Raw genomic sequence first — 24,031 nt, 5'->3', positions numbered from 1 at the left:
TCCTGAACGGCATCTCCTTTAAAGTCAACAAGAAAGGGTGGATGATGGAAAGCGTAATGAATGAGTGGCTGAATGAGTGCTACGTCAAGCGCCCTGGAGGATTCTTTCGCCAAAAAAAAGCTTTGCTCGTTTTGGACAGCATGAGGGCCCATATAACGGATTATGTGAAAGCAGCCATCAAGAGCACAAACTCGATTCCAGCTGTGATTCCTGGGGGCACAACGAAGCATCTGCAGCCACTCGACATCAGTGTCAATCGTGCGTTCAAAGTGGCACTACGCGTTCAGTGGGAGGCGTGGATGACTAGCGGCGATAAATCATTCACCAAAACTGGTCGCATGCGAAAAGCAACTTTCGCTCAAGTTTGCGAGTGGATCCTGATAAGCGTGGAGGAGTGTCAAAACATCCACGATCATTAACGGGTTCCGAAAGGCTGGACTGCTGCGTGATGAAGAGGAACGCCGCCACAGCTAAGGCCCTTCAGAGTCTGTTCGATTCCGACAGTGACGAAGAGGAGTTCGTTGGTTTTGAGAGCGTCAACGAAGGAGAGAGAGGAGAGTGGCTGACGAAGCCACCCTGAGCCTGTTCGTTTCCGACACTGAAGATGAGGACTTTGGTGGTTTTAGTACGCAGGAAGAAGACGGAGATGAGGATTAATGACTTGACTTTTCTGGTTACAGCCGTGTACTGCACCTTAGCCTAAAAGATGAAGACGAGGATTAATGACTTTTCTGGTAGGCTGATTACCGTATATTTTAAGCAGCCGTGTTGCTGCAACTTTAGGTTTACGCGCTTACTGTCGTGTTACAGGCACTTTATTTTGCACTTTAAAAAAAACAAATTTAATTTAGCCATTGATATTGCCTCGTCAAGCGCTGTAAGCTTAGTTTTTGTTATGGTACTACTGGCTATAGGGTGAACGCACCAATTTGTGAGTCGCTCTGGCTAAGAGCGTCTGCTAAATGACGTTAATGTGCCCTTGAGCAAGGCACTTAACCCTAATTGCTCCTGTAAGTCGCTCTGGATAAGAGCGTCTGCTAAATGACTAAAATGTAAATGTAAAATGTACTGTAGGCTATAATGTAGATAAATATTCAAAGATGAGCACACTTTTTCAAGGTTTTTCAAAAATAACCAAAGTTAAGTGGTTAAATGATTGTGACGCTATTAACTAATTTTGCTGGAATACGTTATGCAAATATGCAACTTGTTTGTTGAAATGTTAATAAATGGGAGCTTCCTCAAGCAGCCATCTCTTTCCCGACAATCCCCTCTGTGCACGAACCCTTACATATGGTAATTAAACATTAAAACACCTGCGGCTTATAGTCCAGTGCGGCTTATATATGTACACATCATTCAATATCATTCAATTTAGCTGCTGCGGCTTATACTCCGGTGCGCCTTATAGTGCGGAAAATACGGTATTTGACCCCTCTGCAGAACATGACTTTGTGATTGCCAACAAGGGTTTTGCCACCAAGTACTGAGGTCAGACGTTTCTTGTAGTTGGCCACCAGGTTTGCACACATCTCAGGAGGGATTTTGTCCCACTCCTCTTTGCAGATCTTCTCCAAATCATTAAATGTTGAGGCTGACGTTTGGCAACTCGAACCTTCAGCTCCCTCCACAGATTTTCTATGGGATTAAGGTCTGGAGACTGGCTAGGCAACAACAGGACCTTAATGTGCCTCTTCTTGAACAACTCCTTTGTTGCCTTGGCCGTGTGTTTTAGGTCATTGTCATGCTGGAATACCCATCCACGACCCATTTTCAATGCCGTGGCTGAGGGAAGGAGGTTCTCACCCAAGATTTGACGGTACATGGCCCCGTCCATCGTCCCTTTGATGCGGTGAAGTTGTCCTGTCCCCTTAGCAGAAAAACACCCCCAAAGCATAATGTTTCCACCTCCATGTTTGACGGTGGGGATGGTGTTCTTGGGGTCATAGGCAGCATTCCTCCTCCTCCAAACACGGCGAGATGAGTTGATGCCAAAGAGCTCGATTTTGGTCTCATCTGACCACAACACTTTCACCCAGTTCTCCTCTGAATCATTCAGATGTTCATTGGAAAACTTCAGACGGCCCTGTATATGTGCTTTCTTGAGCAGGGGGTCCTTGCGGGCGCTGCAGGATTTCAGTCTTTCACGGCGTAGTGTGTTACCAATTGTTTTCTTGGTGACTATGGTCCCAGCTGCCTTGAGATCATTAACAAGATCCTCCCGTGTAGTTCTGGGCTGATTCCTCACCGTTCTCATGATCATTGCAACTCCACGAGGTGAGAACTTGCATGGAGACCCAGGCCGAGGGAGATTGACAGTTATTTTTGTGTTTCTTCCATTTGTGAATAATCGCACCAACTGTTGTCACCTTCTCACCAAGCTGCTTGGCGATGGTCTTGTAGCCCATTCCAGCCTTGTGTAGGTCTACAATCTTGTCCCTGACATCCTTGGAGAGCTCTTTGGTCTTGGCCATGGTGGAGAGTATGGAATCTGATTGATTGATTGCTTCTGTGGACAGGTGTCTTTTATACAAGTAACAAACTGAGATTAGGAGCACTCCCTTTAAGAGTGTGCTCCTAATCTCAGTTCGTTACCTGTATAAAAGACACCTGGGAGCCAGAAATCTTTCTGATTGAGAGGGGGTCAAATACTTATTTCCCTCATTAAAATTCAAATCAATTTATAACATTTTTTACATGCATTTTTCTGGATTTTTTTGTTGTTATTCTGTCTCTCAGTTTACAAATAAACCTACCATTAAAATTATAGACTGATCATTTATTTGTCAGTGGGCAAACGTACAAAATCAGCAGGGGATCAAATACTTTTTCCCCTCACTGTATACATACATACACACATATATATATAGTGGGGAGAACAAGTATTTGATACACTGCCGATTTTGCAGGTTTTCATACTTACAAAGCATGTAGAGGTCTGTAATTTTTATCATAGGTACACTTCAACTGTGAGAGATGGAATCAAAAAAAAAAACCAGAAAATCACATTGTATGATTTTTATGTAATTCATTTGCATTTTATTGCATGACATAAGTATTTGATACATCAGAAAAGCAGAACTTAATATTTGGTACAGAAACCTTTGTTTGCAATTACAGAGATCATACGTTTCCTGTAGGTCTTGACCAGGTTTGCCCACACTGCAGAAGGGATTTTGGCCCACTCCTCCATACAGACCTTCTCCAGATCCTTCAGGTTTCGGGGCTGTCGCTGGGCAATACAGACTTTCAGCTCCCTCCAAAGATGTTCTATTGGGTTCAGGTCTGGAGACTGGCTAGGCCACTCCAGGACCTTGAGATGATTCTTACGGAGCCACTCCCTAGTTGCCCTGGCTGTGTGTTTCGGGTCGTTGTCATGCTGGAAGACCCAGCCACGACCCATCTTCAATGCTCTTACTGAGGGAAGGAGGATATCTTGCGATACATGGCCCCCATCCATCCTCCCCTCAATACGGGGCAGTCGTCCTGTCCCCTTTGCAGAAAAGCATCCCCAAAGAATGATGTTTCCACCTCCATGCTTCACGGTTGGGATGGTGTTCTTGGGGTTGTACTCATCCTTCTTCTTCCTCCAAACACGGCGAGTGAAGTTTTGACCAAAAAGCTCTATTTTTGTCTCATCAGACCACATGACCTTCTCCCATTCCTCCTCTGGATCATCCAGATGGTCATTGGCAAACTTCAGACGGGCCTGGACATGCGCTGGCTGGAGCAGGGGGACCTTGCGTGCGCTGCAGGATTTTAATCCATGACGGCGTAATGTGTTACTAATGGTTTTCTTTGAGACTGTGGTCCCAGCTCTCTTCAGGTCATTGACCAGGTCCTGCCGTGTAGTTCTGGGCTGATCCCTCACCTTCCTCATGATCATTGATGCCCCACGAGGTGAGATCTTGCATGGAGCCCCAGACCGAGGGTGATTGACCGTCATCTTGAAGTTCTTCCATTTTCTAATAATTGCGCCAACAGTTGTTGCCTTCTCACCAAGCTGCTTGCCTATTGTCCTGTAGCCCATCCCAGCCTTGTGCAAGTCTACAATTTTATTCCTGATGTCCTTACACAGCTCTCTGGTCTTGGCCATTGTGGAGAGGTTGGAGTCTGTTTGATTGAGTGTGTGGACAGGTGTCTTTTATACAGGTAACAAGTTCAAACAGGTGCAGTTAATACAGGTAATGAGTGGAGAAAAGGAGGGCTTCTTAAAGAAAAACTAACAGGTCTGTAAGAGCCGGAATTCTTACTGGTTGGTAGGTGATCAAATACTTATGTCATGCAATAAAATGCAAATTAATTACTTAAAAATCATACAATGTGATTTTCTGGATTTTTGTTTTAGATTCCGTCTCTCACAGTTGAAGTGTACCTATGATAAAAAATTACAGACCTCTACATGCTTTGTAAGTAGGAAAACCTGCAAAATCGGCAGTGTATCAAATACTTGTTCTCCCCACTGTATAGTGAGGGGGAAAAGTATTTGATCCCCTGCTGATTTTGTACGTTTGCCCACTGACAAAGAAATGATCAGTCTATAATTTTAAATGGTAGGTTTATACATATACATATCTATATATACACACACACACATACATACATACATACATACATACATATCTATACACATACACACACACATACATACAGTGGGGGAAAAAAGTATTTAGTCAGCCACCAATTGTGCAAGTTCTCCCACTTAAAAAGATGAGAGAGGCCTGTAATTTTCATCATAGGTACACGTCAACTATGACAGACAAATTGAGAAAAAAAAATCCAGAAAATCACATTGTAGGATTTTTAATGAATTTATTTGCAAATTATGGTAGAAAATAAGTATTTGGTCACCTAGAAACAAGCAAGATTTATGGCTCTCACAGACCTGTAACTTCTTCTTTAAGAGGCTCCTCTGTCCTCCACTCGTTACCTGTATTAATGGCACCTGTTTGAACTTGTTATCAGTATAAAAGACACCTGTCCACAACCTCAAACTGTCACACTCCAAACTCCACTATGGCCAAGACCAAAGAGCTGTCAAAGGACACCAGAAACAAAATTGTAGACCTGCACCAGGCTGGGAAGACTGAATCTGCAATAGGTAAGCAGCTTGGTTTGAAGAAATCAACTGTGGGAGCAGTTATTAGGAAATGGAAGACATACAAGACCACTGATAATCTCCCTCGATCTGGGGCTCCACGCAAGATCTCACCCCGTGGGGTCAAAATGATCACAAGAACGGTGAGCAAAAATCCCAGAACCACACGGGGGGACCTAGTGAATGACCTGCAGAGAGCTGGGACCAAAGTAACAAAGCCTACCATCAGTAACACACTACGCCGCCAGGGACTCAAATCCTGCAGTGCTAGACGTGTCCCCCTGCTTAAGCCAGTACATGTCCAGGCCCGTCTGAAGTTTGCTAGAGTGCATTTGGATGATCCAGAAGAGGATTGGGAGAATGTCATATGGTCAGATGAAACCAAAATAGAACTTTTTGGTAAAAACTCAACTCGTCGTGTCTGGAGGACAAAGAATGCTGAGTTGCATCCAAAGAACACCATACCTACTGTGAAGCATGGGGGTGGAAACATCATGCTTTGGGGCTGTTTTTCTGCAAAGGGACCAGGACGACTGATCCGTGTAAAGGAAAGAATGAATGGGGCCATGTATCGTGAGATTTTGAGTGAAAACCTCCTTCCATCAGCAAGGGCATTGAAGATGAAACGTGGCTGGGTCTTTCAGCATGACAATGATCCCAAACACACCGCCCGGGCAACGAAGGAGTGGCTTCGTAAGAAGCATTTCAAGGTCCTGGAGTGGCCTAGCCAGTCTCCAGATCTCAACCCCATAGAAAATCTTTGGAGGAGTTGAAAGTCTGTGTTGCCCAGCGACAGCCCCAAAACATCACTGCTCTAGAGGAGATCTGCATGGAGGAATGGGCCAAAATACCAGCAACAGTGTGTGAAAACCTTGTGAAGACTTACAGAAAACGTTTGACCTGTGTCATTGCCAACAAAGGGTATATAACAAAGTATTGACAAAACTTTTGTTATTGACCAAATACTTATTTTCCACCATAATTTGCAAATAAATTCATTAAAAATCCTACAATGTGATTTTCTGGATTTTTTCTTCTCATTTTGTCTGTCATAGTTGACGTGTACCTATGATGAGAATTACAGGCCTCTATCATCTTTTTAAGTGGGTGAACTTGCACAATTGGTGGCTGACTAAATACTTTTTTTCCCCACTGTATATCCATAGACACATACACATATCCTTTTTGAAATTATATTTCCCTTCATTACTTTCCAACACCACCACCCCTTCCCCAATTGGAGTAAACTAGTGAACAACAACGCTTAGGCCTCTACTTCCAGCCCATACATACTATATAAATTTTTTGGACAGTCAAATTCTACAATAATTATATTTTGTTTGTTTTTACTCCTGAACTTCCTCCGATCATTTTCATGATGTCCATCTGGTTTGCTTCTATATGCCATATTTTTCTAACTATACTCTTTAACAAACGCTCTCAACCTATAACCTATATACTTATTATGGACACAGTATGCTTTACATTAGTTATCTTGTTGTTATTAGTCCCATCCTTCAGCACCATTCAACACCTCCCATCTATCTCTTAACACCATCCATATTGGATTTCTATTTGCCATATATTTTTCAAATGTACTGTGATGTTTTACAAAAGTAATGAACCTTTCTATTCTCATTGTTTCTACAGATCGTAAATTGAAAATAAACATTTTTGCTAAAAGTATTATTATATTATTGATCGATTGACTATAACTTTTCAGATCACCCAGTAGTGCGATCTGCAGGGTTAGCTCCAGGTAAATATTGCAATCCTTCAGCCATTCCTGGACCTGTGTCCAAAAACAAGCTACAAATGGACAGTACCAAAACAAATGATCTAATGATTCTGTCTCTTCGTAGGAAAATCTGCAGAGCTGGGAAGATTATATCCCCCATATAAATAACATTCTATTGGTAGCAAGAATCTTATATAATAATTTAAATTGAAAAATTCTAAGTTTTGAATCCGGCCTTGTTTTGCGTATCAATTCATAAACACTATGCCATGGAATCGGTAGGTCAAAAATCTCTTCCCAACTATTTTGCAATCTATATGGGACGGCTGTTAATCCTTTGGTCCTTAAATGAAACTGGTATACTTTTTTATTTATCACCATTTTCTTTAACCAATTATATTCTTTAATGCAAGGCCGACAGACAAGTTCCTTACTTTTCCCCCTTCCACTTTCCTTTTCCACTTTTGCTGCAATTATTTGGTTGTAATTTTGGGTATAGCAGACATTTCCATATGTTTTTGTTAGCTGCATGTGCGACATATCTCCACCAGTCCTACCGATAATATCATTTACGAAGATTATACCTTTTTTTTTAATTTTGTCAAAAAAAAAAGGTTTTTTATCTATCAGTATATTTGAGTTTAACCACAATATTTGTTGCATTATTTGTTCTGTCGTTTCTGGAGGATTAAATTGAAATTGCAACCAACTTTGTATGGCTTGTTTTTGAAATAGTGATATTTGGGAGATTATTTCCTTTTCAAATAACTGAAAGTGAGAGGTTGTAATCTGAATAAAGGGGAAAAGGCCATTCTTGAACATTGGGTGAGAATCTTACTAATTTGCTAGAGAACCAGTTCGGATTTAAGTATAACTTTTGTATGACTGAAGCTTTTAGTGATAGATCTAATGCTTTAATATTTAATAATTTCTGTCCTCCGAAATCATATTCATTATATAAATAGGCCTGTTTAATTTTGTCTGGCTTGCCGTTCCAAATAAAATTGAATATTTTTTTCTCATATAATAAAAAAAAATAAAAAATAAAAAAAATAAATAAACTGTTCGCTAGACGTAGGAAAGACCATAAGCAAATAGGTAAACTGGGATAATACTACAGCGTTAATCGGGGTGATTTTTCCACAAATTGACAGGTATTTTCCTTTCCATGGTAGTAAGATCTTTTCTATTTTTGCTAACTTTCTATTAAACTTTATTGGAGTGAGATCATTTATTTCATTTGGGATTTGTACTCCGAGTATATCCATATCACCATCAGACCATTTTATTGGTAAACTACATGGTAATGTAAATTTTTTATTTTTTAGTGATCCAATACGTAATATAGTACATTTATCATAATTTGGTTGTAATCCAGAGAGGTTAGAAAATGTATCTAGATCCTGTATGAGGCTGTGGAGGGATTCAAGTTGTGGATTTAAAAGAAAACATGAATCATCAGCATACAATGACACCTTTGTTTTTAAGCCCTGGATTTCTAATCCCTTGATATTATTGTTGGATCTGATTTTAATAGCTAACATCTCGATGGCAATAATAAATAGATATGCCAATAGTGGACAACCTTGTTTCACTCCTCTTGACAATTTAAAACTTTCTGAGAAGTAGCCATTATTTACTATTTTACACCTAGGGTTACTATACATGATTTTAAAACAATTTATAAGAGATAGTCAAAAATGTAAATGCTCCAGGCATTTATATATAAACCCCAGTCGTACTTTATCAAATGCCTTTTTGAAGTCTACTATGAATAGTAGGCCTGGTTTCCCAGATTCTTCATAGTGTTCTATTGTTTCAAGTACTTGCCTTATATTATTCTCCAATGTATCGCCCATGTAAAAAACCTGTCTGATTATAATTAATAATGTCTGATAATACCTTTTTAATTCTATGCGCTATACATTTTGCTAGAATTTTTGCATCACAACACTGAAGTGTAAGGGGCCTCCAATTTTTTAAATGGACTGGATCTTTATATTTATCACCTGGGTCCTGTTTCAGTAATAGTGAAATCAGACCTTCTTGTTGAATATCAGATAGGCTACCATTTTTATAGGAGTGGTTAAAACGTGCTAATAACGGTCCTGAGTACATCAAAAAAAGGTTTGATATACCTCAACTGGTATGCCATCCAGCCCTGGAGTTTTCCCGGACTTAGTCTTAATTGCATCCAGAAGTTTCTCCTCTGTAATTTCACCTTCACATGAGTCTTTCTGTATGGCTGTTAATTTTACATTATCAATAGAAAAAAATCTCTACAATTTGCTTCAGTTAGAGGAGATGGAGGCGACTGAAACAAAAACATATGCTTAAAGTACTTTGTTTCCTCCTTCAAAATATAATTTGGTGAATCATGGGTGACTCCGTCATTTGTAACCAGTTTCAATAAATTATTTTTGGTAGCATTCCTATGTTGAAGATAAAAAAATAATTTGGTGCATTTTTCCCCATATTCCATCCAGTTTGCATTATTTTTATAATATATTACACTTGATCTTTCTTGAATAAGTTTCTCCATTTCTTTTTGTTTTTCCTCTAATTTATTCTGAGCCTCTATGTTACAGTTTTTATTGCTATCTATCTGTTCTGTTAGACCTTCTATTTCCTTTATTAGTGTGGACTCTTGATAGATTAATTTGTATTTTAAGAATAATGACTAAAGGATTTCACCGCAAATACAGTATAAATGTGTGAACGGTGTTAAGAGTTATAATGTAGTGTCAACCCACTAACAGAGGGGGAGGAGTTAGAAACTGCTGAGAAAGCATTCCAGGGTGAAGGGGACTAAGAAACTGTTTAAAGGTGGGCGGAGCAAAGTGCCTTTGTGTGTCAAGGGATATAAAAGCTGTATGTATGTTTTTTGGCGCCAGAGCTCTCCATGATTAAAACATACAGATCATTCTTGTTGGTGGCGGACCTTCGTTTAATTCATGATTAAACCAGAGCCTTACACCCTCTGGGAATTATTCAAAGCATTAAGTTTGATTAATTAGAGATATAAATTCTCGTGACAACTCTTTTGACCTAAATTGCATGGCCTCTAAAGGCACATTTAAAGGTGTCCCATACAATAAGGGGATTTGCTGTACCTATGTTATGTCGGCCAAAAACAGTTATAAATTCCTCTGTCCTAGTTAAAAACAAGTTATCATCCAATAGGCTTTGATTACATTCCAATATCCTCGCCCACGTGGAATTATATGATGGTCCGACCGCATTCTGTCCCCTATCAACACTTTTTAAACTTTTGGTGCCAACGAGAATGACATAAGAAAGAAGTCAAGACGACTAGCTTGATTGAGTCTCCGCCATGTATATCTCACTAGATCAGGATATTTAAGCCTCCATATACAGTGGGGAAAAAATGTATTTAGTCAGCCACCAATTGTGCAAGTTCTCCCACTTAAAAAGACGAGAGAGGTCTGTCATTTTCATCATAGGTACACGTCAACTATGACAGACAAATTGAGAAAAGAAAATCCAGAAAATCACATTGTAGGATTTTTAATTAATTTATTTGCAAATTATGGTGGAAAATAAGTATTTGGTCACCTACAAACAAGCAAGATTTCTGGCTCTCACAGACCAGTAACTTCTTCTTTAAGAGGCTCCTCTGTCCTCCACTCGTTACCTGTATTAATGGCACCTGTTTGAACTTGTTATCAGTATAAAAGACACCTGTCCACAACCTCAAACAGTCACACTCCAAACTCCACTATGGCCAAGACCAAAGAGCTGTCAAAGGACACCAGAAACAAAATTGTAGACCTGCACCAGGCTGGGAAGACTGAATCTGCAATAGGTAAGCAGCTTGGTTTGAAGAAATCAACTGTGGGAGCAATTATTAGGAAATGGAAGACATACAAGACCACTGATAATCTCCCTCGATCTGGGGCTCCACGCAAGATCTCACCCCCGTGGGGTCAAAATGATCACAAGAACGGTGAGCAAAATCCCAGAACCACACGGGGGACCTAGTGAATGACCTGCAGAGAGCTGGGACCAAAGTAACAAAGCCTACCATCAGTAACACACTACGCCACCAGGGACTCAAATCCTGCAGTGCTAGACGTGTCCCCCTGCTTAAGCCAGTACATGTCCAGGCCCGTCCTGAAGTTTGCTAGAGTGCATCCAGAAGAGGATTGGGAGAAAGCCATATGGTCAGATGAAACCAAAATAGAACTTTTTGGTAAAAACTCAACTTGTCGTGTTTGGAGGACAAAGAGATGCTGAGTTGCATCCAAAGAACACCATACCTACTGTGAAGCATGGGAGTGAAAACATCATCCTTTGGGGCTGTTTTTCTGCAAAGGGACCAGGACGACTGATCCGTGTAAAGGAAAAATGAATGGGGCCATGTATCGCGAGATTTTGAGTGAAAACCTCCTTCCATCAGCAAGGGCATTGAAGATGAAACGTGGCTGGGTCTTTCAGCATGACAATGATCCAAAACACACCGCCCGGGCAACGAAGGAGTGGCTTCGTAAGAAACATTTCAAGGTCCTGGAGTCTCCAGATCTCAACCCCATAGAAAATCTTTGGAGGGAGTTGAAAGTCCGTGTTGCTCAGCGACAGCCCCAAAACATCACTGCTCTAGAGGAGATCTGCATGGAGGAATGGGCCAAAATACCAGCAACAGTGTGTGAAAACCTTGTGAAGACTTACAGAAAACGTTTGACCTGTGTCATTGCCAACAAAGGGTATATAAGAAAGTATTGAGAAACTTTTGATATTGACCAAATACTTATTTTCCACCATAATTTGCAAATAAATTCATTAAAAATCCTACAATGTGATTTTCTGGAAAAAAAATTCTCATTTTGTCTGTCATAGTTGACGTGTACCTATGATGAAAATTACAGGCCTCTCATCTTTTTAAGTGGGAGAACTTGCACAATTGGTGGCTGACTAAATACTTTTTTTCCCCACTGTATCTACTACTTCTAATGTATCCATGACATTCACGATTTCCTTAAGAGCATGAGGGTGATTGTTTGTAGTGTGATTTCCTTTAAAACGGTATTATAATCTCCCACCATAATAATATTATTGAAATGCTTGCAGAGTTGATAATTTATTACAGTGGGGAAAAAAGTATTTAGTCAGCCACCAATTGTGCAAGTTCTCCCACTTAAAAAGATGAGAGAGGCCTGTAATTTTCATCATAGGTACACGTCAACTATGACAGACAAAATGAGAAGAAAGAAAAATCCAGAAAATCACATTGTAGGATTTTTTTATGAATTTATTTGTAAATTATGGTGGAAAATAAGTATTTGGTCAATAACAAAAGTTTCTCAATACTTTGTTATATACCCTTTGTTGGCAATGACACAGGTCAAACGTTTTCTGTAAGACTTCACAAGGTTCACACACACTGTTGCTGGTATTTTGGCCCATTCCTCCATGCAGATCTCCTCTAGAGCAGTGATGTTTTGGGGCTGTCGCTGGGCAACACGGACTTTCAACTCCTTCCAAAGATTTTCTATGGGGTTGAGATCTGGAGACTGGCTAGGCCTCTCCAGGACCTTGAAATGCTTCTTACGAAGCCACTCCTTCGTTGCCCGGGCGGTGTGTTTGGGATCATTGTCATGCTGAAAGACCCAGCCACGTTTCATCTTCAATGCCCTTGCTGATGGAAGGAGGTTTTCACTCAAAATCTCACGATACATGGCCCCATTCATTCTTTCCTTTACACAGATCAGTCGTCCTGGTCCCTTTGCAGAAAAACAGCCCCAAAGCATGATGTTTCCACCCCCATGCTTCACAGTAGGTATGGTGTTCTTTGGATGAAACTCAGCATTCTTTGTCCTCCAAACACGACGAGTTGAGTTTTTACCAAAAAGTTATATTTTGGTTTCATCTGACCATATGACATTCTCCCAATCCTCTTCTGGATCATCAAAATGCACTCTAGCAAACTTCAGACGGGCCTGGACATGTACTGGCTTAAGCAGGGGGACACGTCTTGCACTGCAGAATTTGAGTCCCTGGCGGCGTAGTGTGTTACTGATGGTAGGCTTTGTTACTTTGGTCCCAGCTCTCTGCAGGTCATTCACTAGGTCCCTCCGTGTGGTTCTGGGATTTTTGCTCACCGTTCTTGTGATCATTTTGACCCCACGGGGTGAGATCTTGCGTGGAGCCCCAGATCGAGGGAGATTATCAGTGGTCTTGTATGTCTTCCATTTCCTAATAATTGCTCCCACAGTTGATTTCTTCAAACCAAGCTGCTTACCTATTGCAGATTCAGTCTTCCCAGCCTGGTGCAGGTCTACAATTTTGTTTCTGGTGTCCTTTGACAGCTCTTTGGTCTTGGCCATAGTGGAGTTTGGAGTGTGACTGTTTGAGGTTGTGGACAGGTGTCTTTTATACTGATAACAAGTTCAAACAGGTGCCATTAATACACAGGTAACGAGTGGAGGACAGAGGAGCCTCTTAAAGAAGAAGTTACAGGTCTGTGAGAGCCAGAAATCTTGCTTGTTTCTAGGTGACCAAATACTTATTTTCCACCATAATTTGCAAATAAATTCATTAAAAATCCTGCAATGTGATTTTCTGGATTTTTTTCCCTCAATTTGTCTGTCATAGTTGACGTGTACATATGATGAACATTACAGGCCTCTCATCTTTTTAAGTCGGATAACTTGCACAATTTGTGGCTGACTAAATACTTTTTTCCCCCACTGTATATATATTGTCAAAGTGTGGATCATCATTATTTGGTCCGTAAAGGTTAATGAGCCATATCTGTTTATGGTCCAATAACATATTTAAAATAATCCATCTACCTTGCGTATCTGTTTGGACAATTTGCACATTTGGATCGAAATTACTGTTAATTAATATCATCACCCCTTTTGAGCAATAAAATGCAAATGCATTACTTAAAAATCATACAATGTGATTTTCTGGATTTTTGTTTTAGATTCCGTCTCTCACAGTTGAAGTGTACTACCTATGATAAAAATGACAGACCTCTACATGCTTTGTAAGTAGGAAAACCTGCAAAATCGGCAGTGTATCAAATACTTGTTCTCCCCACTGTAGCTGTACCATGATATTTGCATTGCTACTAAGTAACCCTCCAATTGTTCTCCACTAATTCCCCCACTAAAGCCCCTCCCCATCCCAAGTTGGGCCGTCATCCCAGTGATCAGCATACCACCCCCGTTCCCCCGAATCCCTAGGCCCCCGGGAGGCCAGGACCCATCCATCGAAAACAGCACACAGTGCCACCCACAAAACAGAAGGAGGTCAACCACCAAAAGCATTTCCAATGCTCTCACCTCATATATATCAAGCAATTATTATTTTAGCAAACAATTATTGTGGTTCATCCTATATTCTCCCTAACATCCTTACCCCCTTGCAACAGATATGGGATAAACATACACGCACATACTCTAACACACTCAACCCCTTTCCTCCACAATCAACCATAAGATCAGATGCCCAACGGTTGTTACATCCCAGAGCCCAACTCAAGAAAGGACCTGATTTACGAACGCATATACAGTTACAGCTGTTTGAGAAAGCATGCAAGATTGAGCAAAAATGGACAACAATGTGAGATTTGATTAATCAATTTTATCTATGTCAAGTCCTAGGTGATGGAGATCAGATCCACCCTCTTCACCTGAAACACAAACACTCTGGTACCCCGTTGTAACCATTTTTCCCAAGCATCTCCGTGCAGTCAGACCTTTGATTATTTTGTGCCACAATAATATTCCCCCTCTCTGATTGTCCAAGTGTGACCCCCTCCCCATGGGTTACTGCAGCCAGTATTGCCACTACCTGGGTGGGGGTAACCCACCGGAATCCCCACCGGCTAGGTACAAGGTCGTCAAGGTTCTCATTAGCAGCTTTGAGAATTTCCTTGTATATTACGCTCTCCCATCAGGGGGCTCTGGCTTTGTAGGACCAACCCTGCCAGGCAGGCCCAGAATCTTGAGGGGGCGGTGCTGCTCAAGTAGGTCTCTGACCGCATTTATTTTTCTGTTTAGGCTGCATATAGGCAACTCATAGCAGGTCCATAAAACAGATGGGGACTTCTCTTTGGTGTATGGGTCACTCAGGTGGGTGTCTAGGATATAGGGTTGGGGATCGTTCCATCATGATAGGACAATAAAAAAATAGATTAGATGTATACTATATTTTAAAATGTATATCCCTCATCTGCACAAAATTGAAAGCTCTCTCTCACAACCCCTGCTCACAGACACACGTTGGTTCTGGGATAAGCAACCATTTCCTTTCTCACTCACTTAACGCCACACTTCTTCAAACACAAAAACGCACACCACACCTTCCATCCACACATACCCACATACTGTGCCTTCTATAATAATAATATGCCATTTAGCAGACGCTTTTATCCAAAGCGACTTACAGCCATGTGTGCATAAATTTTTACGTATGGGTGGTCCCGGGGATCGAACCCACTACCCTAGCGTTACAAGCGCCATGCTCTACCAATTGAGCTACAGAGGACCACTATGTCTTCTGTTCACTATGTTTTTATCTCCACTATGTTGATTGAGTACTAATTAGTTGTATTTGAAGATGTATTATTTTGCTTGTTATTTTTTCTTATAATACCGTTTTATCCTTTTATAAAATACTAAACATACTCTAAAATGTTCTTTATTATTACAATTCCTACCATGGCTAGTATTGGGTGCTCCATTATTCGACTCCTCTATTAGAACTTTCAGAATAGCCATGGAGTAGTCTGTGTCGCGGTACATTTGGTTGTCAATATACAGTTTATCGACAACGAGAGCAACACGCTTCCCTTTTAATCTATTTTCCTTGAAGATTGGGTACAGAACTTTGCACCGTTCTGCAATCTCCCTCGGGAACTGATCATTCATTCCTATTTTGGTGCCAGCAAGTCTTTTACCTAGGCTTTTAACCATTACTTTATCCTTAAAAAAAAGCACATTTGGCAACGATTGGACGCTCATATCTCTGTCCTCTTTGTCCGAAACGGTGTACACGTTCGAGTTGGATTTTATCAACAGCCTCGAGTGGGATTTGAAGCACTGTTAGCAAGAAGTCCTTCACAATAGTCTCAGTTACCTCTCCCTCTTTTTCCTTTTTACCCGTAAGTACTACATTTTCTCTCATCGATCTAGTTTGCATGTCTAGTAAGGCTTCTCTCAGAAAGTTGTTCTCCTTTTTAAGTTCCTTAACGTCCGTTTCTATCTTAGCGACCGTCTCAGTTTTTTTGTATCCTTCTCCATTATCGCAGCGTTTCCGTCAATCATTTCAAGACTTACCTTCAACTCCTTTACATCATTACTGACCAACTCTAGTATGCCCAGTTTGTCATTTATCAACAGGTCGCTTTTCACACTTACCAGTCCCAGTGGTGAAAAGCATAAATTATCTGTATCAGTCAACGAGTCGCGTTCTCTTGGAGATTGATTCTCCTCGTTTATCTTCCGTCATGTTTGGGTGTTGTTGTAATATTTGTCGATACATTTCTCTAGCCTTATAATTAGTTTTGTGTTATTATCCAGATTGAATGTTATTACCCTCGAATATATGAAGTGCTAATATTTAGTCTAACTTACTGATATTGAATATTATGTTTTTATCTTGAGGTGATTTTTACCGCTGTGTATTCAATACGCCATCTTGTCTACCGGAAGCCAATTGTCTACAGGGAAATTCTTGAGGGAAACCTGTTTCAGTCTTCCTGAGATTTGAGACTGGGACAGAGTTTCACCTTCCAGCAGGACAATAACCCTAAGCATACTGCTAAAGCAACACTTGAGTGGTTTAAGGGGAAACATTTAAATGTCTTGGAATGGCCTAGTCAAAGCCCAGACCTCAATCCAATTGAGAATCTGTGGTATGACTTGAAGATTGCTGTACACCAGCGGAACCCATTCAACTTGAAGGAGCTGGAGCAGTTTTGCATTGAAGAATGGGAAAAAATCCCAGTGGCTAGATGTGCCAAGCTTATAGAGACTTGCAGCTGTAATTGCTGCAAAAGGTGGCTCTACAAAGTACTGACTTTGGGGGGGACAGAGATGAGGTAGTCATATTTCAAAATCATGCTAAACACTATTGTTGCAAACAGAGTGAGTCCATGCAACTTGTGACTTGTTTTGAAAATGTTTACTCCAGAACTTTAGGCTTGCCATAAGAAAGGGCTTGAATACTTGACAAGACATTTCAGCTAAAAATGTTGTAAAACATAATTCCACTTTTACATTATGGGGTACCAGTGACAAAAAATCGAAATGTAATTCAGTTTAAATTCAGGCTGTAACACAACAAAATGTGGAAAAGTCAAGGGGTGTGAATACTTTGTGAAGGCACTCGATTGTAGAAATGTAATGTCTATGTGGGGGACCATGGTGCTCAGGTAGTTTGAATGAGCAGGACTCACACCAGCTGGCCTTCCATACATGTGTGGAAGCATCAAGTCTAATTAGTGCTCAGCTAGTCTGCAGCCCTGATTATCACGACTCGACATAATCAAATTAACATTTTAAATGCGCACCGCAAGAACACTTGGTGTGTCTATAAAAAAAAAAACATTCTGTTAACTGTTCCCTCTAAACCCCATTAAGCAAGGAAAGATTAATACTACTCAGTCTCTGGGGAAAAAAGAGAACACGCATGACAGAGGTGGGTTGGGGGCAGGGGGGTTACCACCACCATTACAACACCACATTGGAATTCGTTCAGGTCTGTTGAGTGGCCAGGACCGCTGAACCCAGCCTCCTGCTGTGGCTGGGGGCAGTGTATAAGTGCACTTCCTCAAAGAGGAGGCAGCAAGGAGGGGAGGGAGGAAAAGGTAAGAGAGCAGTCTCTGCAAAGATCCCCACTAAGCAGACAGCCCCTGTCTGATCCATTTGCACACACATTGGGGCTGGATGACTCGCCTGAGCTGGCGAGAGAGAAGGGTTACGTAAGAGAGTGGCGCACTGGTGCCTCGTCTCCTCCCACCCCTCGGCCCTTAGGTCAGGGGGGCTGCATAGGCACATACCACCAGCTCCTCCAACCCCCCTCCTCTCTCTATAGTCTGGATCGACCCCAGCTGCTGCACTATCCGCCTTGCACATTCCTCTGTGCCAAAGGGGGCTACAGGGGGAATGGCCTGCGGGGGGGGGCAGTTTGGCTCTGAGTGGCCCAGCCCCTCCAAGGGATTGTCCCCTTTCAGGAGGCCTAACGACAGGAGGGGTGGGGGGGTGTCTCCTCTCTCAACAGTGGCTAGAGCTGGTAGAGAACAGTATCCTGTTTCAGAGCAGAGCAAAAGAGACCAGAGACTGCCTGGCCCATGTGTAGCGCTGCTGAATCTTTGATATTCAAAATCTAGAAAACCTGAAATCAGGTACTACTACAGCAACTAATGGTATGCCTTTGTATACAGTGCATTCGGAAACTGTTCAGACCCCTAGATTTTTCCACATTTTGTTACGTTACAGCCTTATTCTAAAATGGATCCCAAAAAAATTCTCAGCAATCTACACACAATACCCCATAATGACAAAGTGAAAACAGGTTTTAGAAATTTTACAAAACAGAAATACCTTATTTACATGAGTATTCAGACCCTTTGCTATGAGACTCGAAATTGAGTTCAGGTGCATTCTGTTTCCATTGATCATCCTTGAGATGTTTCTACAACTTGATTGGACATGATTTGGAAAGGCACACAACTGTCTATATAAGGTCCCACAGTTGACTGCATGTCAGAGCAAAAACCAAGCCATGAGGTCGAAGGAATTGTCCGTAGAGCTCCGAGACAGGATTGTGTCAAGGCACAGATCTGGGGAAGGGTACCAAAAAATGTCTGCAGCATTGAAGGTCCCCAAGAACACAGCAGCCTCCATCATTCTTAAATGGAAGAAGTTTGGAACCACCAAGACTTTTCCTATAGCTGGCCACCCGGCCAAACTGAGCAATTGTGGGGAGAAGGGCCTTGGTCAGGGAGGTGACCAAGAATCTGATGGTCACTCTGACAGAGCTCCAGAGTTCCTCTGTGGAGATGGGAGAAACTTCCAGAAGGACAACCATCTCTGCAGCACTCCACCAATCAGGCCTTTATGGTAGAGTGGCCAGGCAGAAGCCACTCCTCAGTAAAAGGCACAAGACAGCCCGCTTGGAGTTTGCCAAAAGCCACCTAAAGGACTCCCGACCATGAGAAACAAGATTTTCTGGTCTGATGAAACCAAGATTGAACTCTTTGGCCTGAATGCCAAGCGTCACGTCTGGAGGAAACCAGGCACCGCTCATCACTTGGCCAATACCACCCCTACGGTGAAGCATGGTGGTGGAAGCACCATGCTGTGGGGATGTTTTTCAGCGGCAGGGACTGAGAAACTAGTCAGGATTGAGGGAAAGATGAACGGAGCAAAGTAAAGAGAGATCCTTGATGAAAACCTGCTCAGGACCTCAGACTGGGGTGAAGGTTCACCTTCCAACAGGACAACAACCCTAAGCACACAGCCAAGTCAACGCAGGAAGATGGCTTCGGGACAAGTCTCTGAATGTCCTTGAGTGGTCCAGCCAGACTCGGACTTGAACCCAATCGAACTTCCCTGGAGAGACCTGAAAATAGCTGTGCAGCGACGCTCCCATCCAACTTGACAGAGCTTAAGAGGATCTGCAGAGAAGAATGGGAGACCTCCCAAATACAGGTGTGCCAAGCTTGTAGCGTCATACCCAGGAAGACTCGATGCTGAGTACCGAGTAAAGGGTCTGAATACTTATGTAAATGTGATTGTATAAAAAAAATTATAAACTTTTGATAGCATTTCAAAAAACCAGTTTTTGCTTCGTCATTATGGGGTATTGTGTGTAGATTGAAAAGGGGAAAAAACTATATAATCAATTTTAGAATAAGGCTGTAACGTAACAAAATGTGGAAAAATTCAAAGTGTCTGAATACTTTCTGAATGCACTGTATAACCCAATGCAACTACACCAGTCAGAGAGCAGAGAACTACTATGAACTAACTGTTACTGCTTCTACGGTGAACGCCGAGTAGATAGAAGCTTTCCAGCTAAATAAAGTGGACAATGACAGAAGCTGTGCAATAAAGCTACATTTTGATGTAAGGGTTGTCACCTGTCAGGGACTGGTCCAAATTAAGGGGCCAGGGTTCCGGTCTGGAAGCACTCTTGACTGCATCTACAGTATTGCTTCGGTACTGCAGTTGAACTGCATCATGGCCGAGAAAGGTAATTCCCATTGACGGCCCAACAGAGAAGTGAATTTAGAAAAATCCTAATAAGACACTAGTCATCACCTTTGTGAACAAAACATCCATTGCATTATTCAAAGTATTGTCGCCCAGGCCACTCACCGCCGAAGATATTAAAATGTTATATTCATGCTCTGAGGTCATGACCCAAGCTAGCCAAGGGAAGTACAGATTGGCTTGTTTAGCTCTCCACATGCTCTGACAGTTCCCGGAGCATGTTTGCGACATACTGCTGTCTTTCCAGTGCGCACTGAGTGCTAGTGCGCAGGCGGAGCAATCCCAGTAAGAAAGATGGCAGCAACCATGGAACAGCGTATGCGAACGTGAGTAGATTACGTTGAAAACAAAGGTTGGCCATATTTGAGGCAGTCACGTTCTTATTAAACATCAGTGGTCCAAATTCAAGTTTTTCCACCCCCATCTAGCCAGCTAACAGGCTGTGTGAGAGTACCTGACGCCGATCACTGAGGGTTAGTGCTATCCGGGATCCTTGGGACATCCCTACGCTAAACCCTAACCACGATTAAAAGGAGCCATTTTAATTTCTCAACTGGAAGGCTATACTGTAGGCAGGCTATTAGCGCGTCACCCACCACTTTGCAATGTGAGCTTGAGGCAGTAATTGTCTGAAAGCTGAACCTTTTACTTTACTTCAAATAATGAGGCATGTCTTACCTTGCTTCAAAGTAGCCTTGCGAAAATCTATTCATAGAAACGTGGAGGCAATTATTTTATAAAGACTTGTCTTTGCGGATGTCAACGTTGTGAACAGAGTGCCCCATGGTGGCGATGGGGTTATGGTATGGGCAGGCATAAGCTATGGACAACGAACACAATTGCATTTTGCAGATACCGTGGTGAGATCCTGAGGCCCACTGTCGTGCTAATCATCTGCAGCCATCACCTCATGTTTCAGCATGAGAATGTACGGCCCCATGTCGCAAGGATTTGTATACAATTCCTGGAAGCTGAAAATGTCCCAGTTCATCCATGGCCTGCACAGTCACCAGACTGCTCTGGATCGACATGCACGACAGTGTGTTCCAGTTCCCACCAATATCCAGCAACTTCGCATAGCCATTGAAGAGGAGTGGGACAACATTTCACAATCAACAGCCTGATCAACTCTATGCGAAGGAGATGCGTCGCGCTGCATGAGGCAAATGGTGGTCACAGCAGATACTGTTTTTCTGATCAACGCCCCCACCTTTTTTATTTACGGTATCTGTGATCAACAGATGCATATCTGTATTCCCAGTCATGTGAAATCCATAGATTAGGGCCTAATGAATTTATTTCACTTGACTGATTTTGTGATTGATGTTTTTCCTTTCAAGTGACAACTACCAGAATTCAGTGGCTACAGCCCTACAATCAATGAAAACATAGCTAAATACCAATACCACAGAGTTACCAAACCCAGAGGTACAACATCGCAAGACTTCCGGGAACGCTTGTGAAACAGACCAGGCCGGGGTTGTAGAAGTCAATGAGAGAAGTTCAAATTCTTCCTTAGTTCTTCATTTTCACAAAGTCTAAAGCAACAACCTAGTTTTGAGCCAATGTATAAAGTAGTTGAACACTTTATTACTCCAATCTCATGAAAGTGACAAACTGCCATGTTCCCATTTTCGGCAACAACAAATGTATATTGACGGAGTGCCTGATTTGAGGGCCTGCACATGCGCAGTTCGGTGCGAGACGACCGTTAGACCCGATGACGTGTTTCTACGCTTGAGCTTAGCTAGCCAACGTCGCCATGATATCGCCAACAAGTGTGATCGGGGATTTCTATTGGAGAAGCAGTTTTAGCCTATCTTCATACTGTACTGTCTTTGCCAATACCTTGAAAATGTGTCCTATGTTGTTTTCCAGCTGGCTAGCATGAGGCAGCTCAGTCTTCTGAGCCTAGGGAATTTTGTTGTTGGAATCAGTGCAGTTTGTCCTCCTTTCCCTACAGTAACAGTTTTTCCAATTAAAAAATATTGTCTTTATGGTGCTCCTACATTTTATGTGGTGCTTACATTCATGTTTTTTCCTCAAAATTAAGAATTCAGCTTTCTGAGTATCTTTATAGGGTGCGGGACCTTGACTGTTTATACCGATCTAAAACGACACAAATCTGCAATGCTTTAGGCGAGAAACAAGCAGTAAAATGCCAGAGAAAAACGTGACTGATGCACATGGGAATATCTTTGGTTTATCTCCGACATTCAGAAGCTGAGCTACGACCTTCTAAAGTCGAGGAGTCAAAGAAATTAGACTTGTTGTGTGACTGTCGCTATCAATTGATCTAATCACTTTCTGTAAAATACAATGTTTAATTAAATTGAGGGTTCATATAAATTATCATAAAACATTTGGTAGCAGAATAACATTTGGGGAAATTGGGTCTAGACTTTATTGTCCTTATCCATTATTATTATTATATAGCCTACCTAAAAGGTGTCATGAGTATTTTTAAACTATATAGAATTGCAGGAAATGCGCTTCAAAACAACAATGTTCCTAATATAGAGGAACTCTAAAAAACAATAATAAAGGGGGCGGCGTGGGCGTGACATTTTTCAAATGTGAAAAACGTGCCCTGCGGAACAAAGGTTGGGAGCCCCTGCATGGAAGAGATCCATATTACAGCAATCTTAACTATAGCTACACCTATATTTGACTATAGCATTACAACAGTGTTCCTCTATTGTAGAAGCATTTAAACCCCACTAAAGTATAATGAATGATTAGTACAACAGTTCATTGATTGGGACACCATTGTAAGCCAGGAGCCAAGTAACTAACCCAAGCGTGCCATGTCAAAACCTGTAACATTGTAACCATCTTTGTCTATGTTAGCTAGTTAGTACGTGTTATCCAACTTCCACTACTTATAAAAATTAAAAATAAACGACAATGAGACATAACAGCTCGTTAGCGAAGGTACTGACTGGCTAGCTGAAACATGTTGCACTGCCTGACTTGGGATAATGTAATGCGCTAGTATTAATGCGCTAACATTACCAACCACACCCACTAGGTTAGCCAGGGACTGCGTTCTTTCCACGGTTAAGCTATTAAGATAGCTCTCGCTATCTAGCTAGATAAAACATTATACAAAACTGTTAGCTTGTTGCGTTTGTAATGTTCGCTTGCTAGCCAAAATAGCTCTGACGTTAGCTATCTAAATAACGAAACGGCTCTGGTAGGTAACTAATATTAGTCAAGGCAACAGTTAGCTAACTGGCGTCTATAATAGAAAACGAATAGCAAATAGTTACCCAATTTGCAGTACAAGCTAACTACATGTGTTGCAGAAAACCCGAAACCCAACCCACAAAGCTCTGTCGTCGCAAATGGGTGTACACACACTTGCTAGAAAGTTAGCTAGCGTCCAGACCAGCTAACTAGCTAGATTACTAAGCAGTAGTTATTTATATTTCTAGTATACTGTCAAAATAACTATTTAATCATAAATAAGCCAATTATTTTAGTTAGCTAGTGAACAAACGATTAACTCGCGGTAACTCATCACGATGGTAGCTAAAGTTATAGTTAGCTAACGTTACCTTTATTGCAATTTATAAAACAGACTAGCCGCCATTGTACCACAGCTTTCAGCTAACGTTAGCTGGCAGGCTATAGCTTACTAGTTAGCAATATTATATACCTCGAATAGTTAGTCAACGTTAGCTAACTAGTTAGCTAGTTGTATATCCATTGAGGACCAACAACAACGGCTTCGGCACTACCAGCAGAAATAACCAACGGATTTCAAGAAAGTAACTAACTATAGCATATACTGAATCACACATGCTAACGATGAATTCCCTAAAACCCAGTCATACACATGTTCAACGTTATTGCTATCTAACATTATTCAGTCAAACCACTTCTCTAAACGTTAAATGACTAATTGGGAAACACTCTTCTCCGCCATTTTGTCTCTACTAC

General features: G+C 41.6%; 1 protein-coding gene across 2 annotated transcripts in view; it reads right to left on the bottom strand.

Moving 5' to 3' along the window:
- Window positions 1-24,031, bottom strand: part of LOC123492149 (14-3-3 protein epsilon) — a 50,742-nt gene that overhangs the window by 26,362 nt on the left and 349 nt on the right. The gene's annotated exons all lie outside the window — the stretch shown is intronic.

The sequence above is a fragment of the Coregonus clupeaformis genome, chromosome 13, assembly GCF_020615455.1.
Source record: "Coregonus clupeaformis isolate EN_2021a chromosome 13, ASM2061545v1, whole genome shotgun sequence".
Classification (NCBI taxonomy): Eukaryota; Metazoa; Chordata; class Actinopteri; order Salmoniformes; family Salmonidae; genus Coregonus; species Coregonus clupeaformis.
This window is presented reverse-complemented; position numbering and strand designations above follow the sequence as displayed.